The sequence below is a fragment of the Sander vitreus genome, unplaced genomic scaffold, assembly GCF_031162955.1.
Source record: "Sander vitreus isolate 19-12246 unplaced genomic scaffold, sanVit1 ctg450_0, whole genome shotgun sequence".
Taxonomy (NCBI): Eukaryota; Metazoa; Chordata; class Actinopteri; order Perciformes; family Percidae; genus Sander; species Sander vitreus.
The window spans coordinates 40,001-46,070 of NW_027595560.1; the positions used below are offsets into that span (position 1 = coordinate 40,001).

Genomic DNA, 6,070 nt, shown 5'->3' on the forward strand with positions numbered 1-6,070 from the left:
AAATAATTAGGGTTACGGTTCGATGTTACAGAAACAACAACGGACTGAAAATAGAATCAGAAACGTGGTTTGATTTGATGAAAATCTGAAGGATTCTAACGATTTGACTAAATCCATTTTCCCTTTTTGTCTTTTCTTTCTCTGTCTCTGATTTACAGATCGATATGTGAATATTAAATGTTTGAACACTGCAACTGAAACGTTGGTGTGTTATAAAGCCACGACACACTTCTTGTGTCTGAGAGGAAATAAAGAATCAATGAATGATAAGAAGAGACGATGTTTAAAGCAGAGCGGTACCTGAGCTCCACAGCAGCAGCAGCAGCAGCAGCAGCAGCAGCAGCAGGTCATCCATTTTCAGGTGGAGGGTCTCTCTGCGTCCGTCTTCCCGTCTGACTGCTCTCTGCTCTGATCATCACATGTGCCAACCTCAGGTTGGATCTGCATACAGGAAGAGGCGGAGCTTTACTGGATTACATCTCATTTAGCCCGTGTACTCAGAACTCAGATATTCTGACGACAAAGTAGGAAACACTCCCCCTGTTTCCAAAGTTTAACTCTACTTGTCTTGCGTGAGTGTGTAAACATGAAACAACTAATTAAAAGCACTACATATCTGTCTCTGTCTCTGCCTCGTTAAACTCTTGTCACCTGCTTGATTGCTGGCAGCTGGCTCTCACTGATGCTGACCTGGGTGTTGTAGTTTTAGGCTGGCAGCCATCTTGGTTGTAGGTTGTTGCAGCCACCTTGGGGACATTCCTCCCATCCAGCACACGGCCTCTCAGGATGAAGTTTGACAGAACTAAAGTAGGAAAAAGAGTGTGATTGTGTGTCTGTGTGTCTGATGGCTCCATTAAAGATGATGTTTCCACTCTGTGGACTGAAGGGAAATTCTCTGAACTGAATATCTGTGAAACTGATGCTCTGATAAGAAGCTGCACACAGATGACAGATTGTAGGACTGTGGTTTCTGACATGTTCCATCAGATTAACTCTAGCAGTCTCGTTGCCATGTGAACATCAGCAGACAGACTTTCACACGCAACTCAACCACAGCTCGACTAAACATTATATTGATTGGTGATCAAATTATTGATTCAATCAGTGATCAGCAACCTTTACTATCAAGAGACTTTTTAGAGATCCAGCACGTTGCTCTGCTTCTGCAATCTATTGGTTCTTCTTTTTGTTATTTAACAGCAACTCATTGGTAAAATAAGTTCTTGATTTGATTTGATTTTTTTTTTAAATAATGTAAATCTGACCATATGGCCTCATCAATAAATAAGCTGTTCTTTAATGTTGCTGACATTGAAGTATTGGTTCAGGCACCATTAAGGGAAAATAAACAACCGATACCCAACCTGTGTAAAGACACAGAACAATCAGTTCCACAGAAACTACACACAGGAAATGTCCTGAAGCTGTCTCAGTGACCACACTTTGATCCCACACATCTGACAGACCGTCCTCTTTATTAGAACTACAGTACCCATGAGCCTCAGCTGGAGCTCCGGCTGTCACAACCAGGGCTGGGAATCGCTGCTGATTTCTTGAATTGATTCAATTCTGATTCACACGATCCAGATTTGATTACATTTCTGATCCCAATGTTGATTTTTGATTCTTCATATTTCAGTTGCAAAACCAATTTAGTTTTAGATATAAAAGAGATTCTACAATTGTACAAGGTTCCCTCTAATCTGCTGCTTTATTAAAACTATCAATATTTAGATAAAAGCAGATACATTTATGTACCTTTTATTAATGGGGACTTAACAAACATGAACACAAAATAAAGTTGAACTCTGCAGACTTTACAGTATGTGAGTTTTGTGACATTTCATTCAGATATATGGAGGTCAGAGGTCAAGGGAGCCCTTTGAAAATACCTTGCCAAAATAAAAGCCTATTTTGATCACTTCCCAACAAACTAGCATGACATAGTTGGTACCCATTGATTCCTTAGGTTTTCTACACTGCAAAAAGCAACATCTTATAAAGTATATTCCTCTTATTTCTAGTAACAAATTACACAGCAGCATCTAAAGGAATCTCAATTGAGGATAAAATTTAGTCAAGCAGTTTAACCACAATGTGTTGTCACATTTTGCCTTCCCCAGTGTCTGAAGTTCCTGTCTTCATGAAGGAGTATTTACATGCTGCTCAACTCGAACACAACAGGCTTTCTGGGGACATTTTATAGACAACGTAATAGTTTCTTGTTGGTCCAAAATGTTTCACACACAGTTTCTACTCAGACACTGACAAGAGGTATGCTGTGGGGACATTGTCAGTGTCCAGAAAACACTGATAATTAACCAAGAAAAAGACCCTTCTGAAGGTTAAGCTCTGCCTTAAGTAGCCTACCATACTTCTACAAACCTTCGAGATACATTACATTACACTGTTGAGTGTAATAATTTATACTAGAGTACATGACATTACACTTCCTTCCTCTTCTTAGCTACTTAAGACATCAAAAATACAAAAACCTGACATAAAGAGACTGTAGAATGAAATCTGAAGTAATGAACATTAATGCACAAATCCAATCTGATCACTAACAAATACCAGTGCAGGAACTCTGGTTAAAAATATCTGATTTGCCTGCAGTTTCAACATAGCCTTAGATTGATATCTTCTATAATATTCATAACCTAATCAATTCAAGAGATTTTGATACATTTTGCAACACCATGGGCCATTGTGTACACTGTATAATGTGCAACATACTTGTGTTCTCCATGGGCAGTCTTCACTCCCATAGTCATGCATAATTCCCTCTCCTTTAATGTTGAAATGACCCATCTTCTCTCGAAGCATCAATACTTAAAATGGAAACATGAGAAAGGAGAAAATACAAACATCACAAAATATTACCACAAAATCAATGCCTCACTTAGAGAGTATAGTATACGTACAAGTTGAAGTCTTACCACAATGTTTTCCCTTTCCACTTAAACACAAACATAAAAACAGCACATGACGGGATGCTAAAGTTTTCGTCTTCCCTGGGATTCTGCGCCATTTGTAATATCTCCCCTGTATTCTACAACAAAATCCCCTTTCGCAAATACAGGACTTTCCAAATACACCACGCCCTGTGAAAGACAAAAAAAGCATTTTCAACAGAACAGGAAAACCTATACATTCTTTCATATTAGTCTAGACCTTAACATATAGTAGCAAATTTGAGATCATCAATTTACCCTGACATTCTGCATTAGATGTTCATCAAATAATGACTGTATACATTATAATTATTATCTGATAAATCACATCAGACACCATCTTACCTTTTAACTGCATTGATATACTTCACCTCTAATTTGGATGTCTTGTCAGACTTTGAAAGAACATAGTGAGTGGCATCCTGAAGGGAGCTGATCCGTGGTGCCATTTTTTATACTGCAGGAAAATGTTTAAAAACGCATTAAATTAAGTTTGAGTAATTGTGTGAATGCTGATTCAACAGTATTGTTATTCTTTTCTTTAGTAGGGGGTCCAAGCCCGAGGGGCATGGGAACCGCATATGCAAGGCAATGCGGTATACATCTCCAGCGGAGCTGTGGAACCCTGTTGTTTTTTCTACTGATTTTTCTTCTTCATTATTCTTCTCCGCCTAAAACTCTGACTACAGCCTAAACCGTACATGGTGGGGGGGGTTGCCGTTTTCAGGACTGGTCCGAAACTCCGCAAGGACCTCAGGCGCAGCAATTCACCCACTTACACCATTAGGTGGCGCTATAGCAGAAAAAACGCGCTTTGGCCCTATAACTCCCACACCGTACACCGGACATTTAAAAACCATATATCAACGCTGTTCCCTGGATCTAAATGAATCACGTGATATAGGCCACGCCCATTTCCGTCTCGACTTCTATGTGTGAAAAATCGTGATTTATCAAAAAACCTACTTTTTTCAATCTCCTCCTAGACCAACTTTGCTATATCTCGGCCAGATTGTTAGATTGTTAGATTGTTGTTGTGACCCTCTGAGGTCCCCCCACATGGACCACACCTACCAAAAATTACACGTGGACCACTAGGTGGCACTATAATGTTTTTTTTGCCTTTAACTCCCATATTACACATCGCACATTAGAAATCCTTACATCCACGTGTTCCTTGAATCAAGCTGAATCACATGATATAGGCCACGCCCATTTATGCTTAAAATCTTTTTTCGCAATATCGCGCAATGCACATAACCAACTTTTTTCGAACTCGTCCCTAGGCCGTGCGACGGATTAGCACGAAACCTGGTAGGTAGCATTTCCAGATGGACGTGACCAAAGGTTACTCAAGGAATTTTGCTACGTTAAAGTATGCGCATTTGACGACCAAACAAATTTTCCTAGCTAGCTACCACACACATATTATATCATATCTCGGCCAAATTAAATGTTATCAGCAAAGAACTTGAGATACATTATTCAACATCCCACTACGATGCTCTGTACCAAATTTGGCGAAGATCAACCTTTAGGGGGGCGCTATAAGTAACGTTTATTTGTTTTGGCCAATAACTCAATGCATTTAAATGGGACATTTGCAATTGCAATATCTCTGCCACAGTAAAATCAATCAACACGAAACTTGTGATGCTCGTTTGGCATGCCGCCCTGAGGCTCTGTACCAAATTTGGCAAAGGTCAGCCATTAGGGGCGCTATAGTCAACATAGACCCGCTTTGGGCCTTTTTACCCCTTCTGAGGTCGAGCATGTTGTATACAACGCCAAACGGCACTTCCGATTCATAACTTTATAACTTTATAATTATAACTAGTGGAGCTAAAAGCTAACAGTTGCCCCTTTCTGCTGATGTTTTTGTTGTCTTCCTAGCCCTTACAGAAGGTTTTGCATCCAGCCTAGAAGTCCAGAGTTTTTTCGGTTTTTGTGCAATTAATCCATACTGTTACATTCAAGATTGATACACTGTGTGTAAGAAATGTAAATAGTTTGTCCTTTATATGAGTTATAATGTTCAATATGTTATTTTTTGCACTGGATGACTCCAAATATATAGAACTGTAGATGTGGCCATTAGGGCGCTGTATCTAACGTAGACCAGTTTTGGCCCAACTATTCAATCAATGTTAATGAGATATTTGCAACTGCAGAGTACCGCAGACCTAGCCTGGCTCCGCCCGCCTACGTACTTCCGCTCAATTTAAAGTTTTTGGCGGTCCAATCAGCGAACAGAAGGAGTGGCTGAGAACGATGACGTTGAGGCTGTGTGCTAGAGTTGCGGCGGAGAAAGATGCGAGCTGAGTGCTGGCTAAGGCTAACGCTAGGTGCTATTGCTAATAGCCTTGCATGATAGCCTTGACAGTCTACTCTCTTGTTGCACATGCGCATGACATATGTCACGACCAAACGTTAGCGATTTGTTATGGCAGATCCAGAGTAGCTCTGGGCAGATCCAATAGTTTTAAACTTCAACAGAGGAAAAAAAATCACACAGGCTTCTTCAGAATAACTTCAGCATTTATATAAAAGGGTTTCCCTTATGGGGACTTCATTTTTTGTCACCACACGGCAAGACTGTTGTCCCCACAACATGATGATTACCAGAACACACACACACACACACACACACACACACAGACACACAGACACATAGACACACACACACACACACACACAGAGAGACACACACAGACACAGACACACTCACACAAACACACACACACACACACACACACACACACAGACACTCACAGAGACACACACATACAGACACACTCACAGAGACAGACACACACACACAGACACACTCACATAGACACACACACACACACACACACACAGAGACACACACAGACACAGACACACTAACACAGACGAACACACACACACACACACACACACACACACACACACACACACACACACAGGGCCTGAAGTTACCTTTTTTGACCCCCCACCACTTTGACGTTTGACCACCAGTTAGTGTTTGCCTCATGAAGGTGTAAAACAGGACTTTCTGTGTCTCTATGATCCTGTCCTGTCCTGTTGATGGTAGCCTACTCGTGGACAGTGTGTGTGTGTGTGTGTGTGTGTGT

At 40.8% G+C, this 6,070-nt stretch overlaps 1 pseudogene across 1 annotated transcript in view; it reads right to left on the bottom strand.

Moving 5' to 3' along the window:
- LOC144514105 (scavenger receptor cysteine-rich type 1 protein M130-like) overlaps window positions 1-441 on the bottom strand; it is a 20,996-nt pseudogene extending 20,555 nt beyond the window's left edge. Inside the window, exon 1 of the transcript XR_013501258.1 lies at window positions 301-441. The product of XR_013501258.1 is annotated as a scavenger receptor cysteine-rich type 1 protein M130-like (transcript). The remainder of the gene's footprint in view (window positions 1-300) is intronic.
- Window positions 442-6,070: the final 5,629 nt, after the last annotated feature.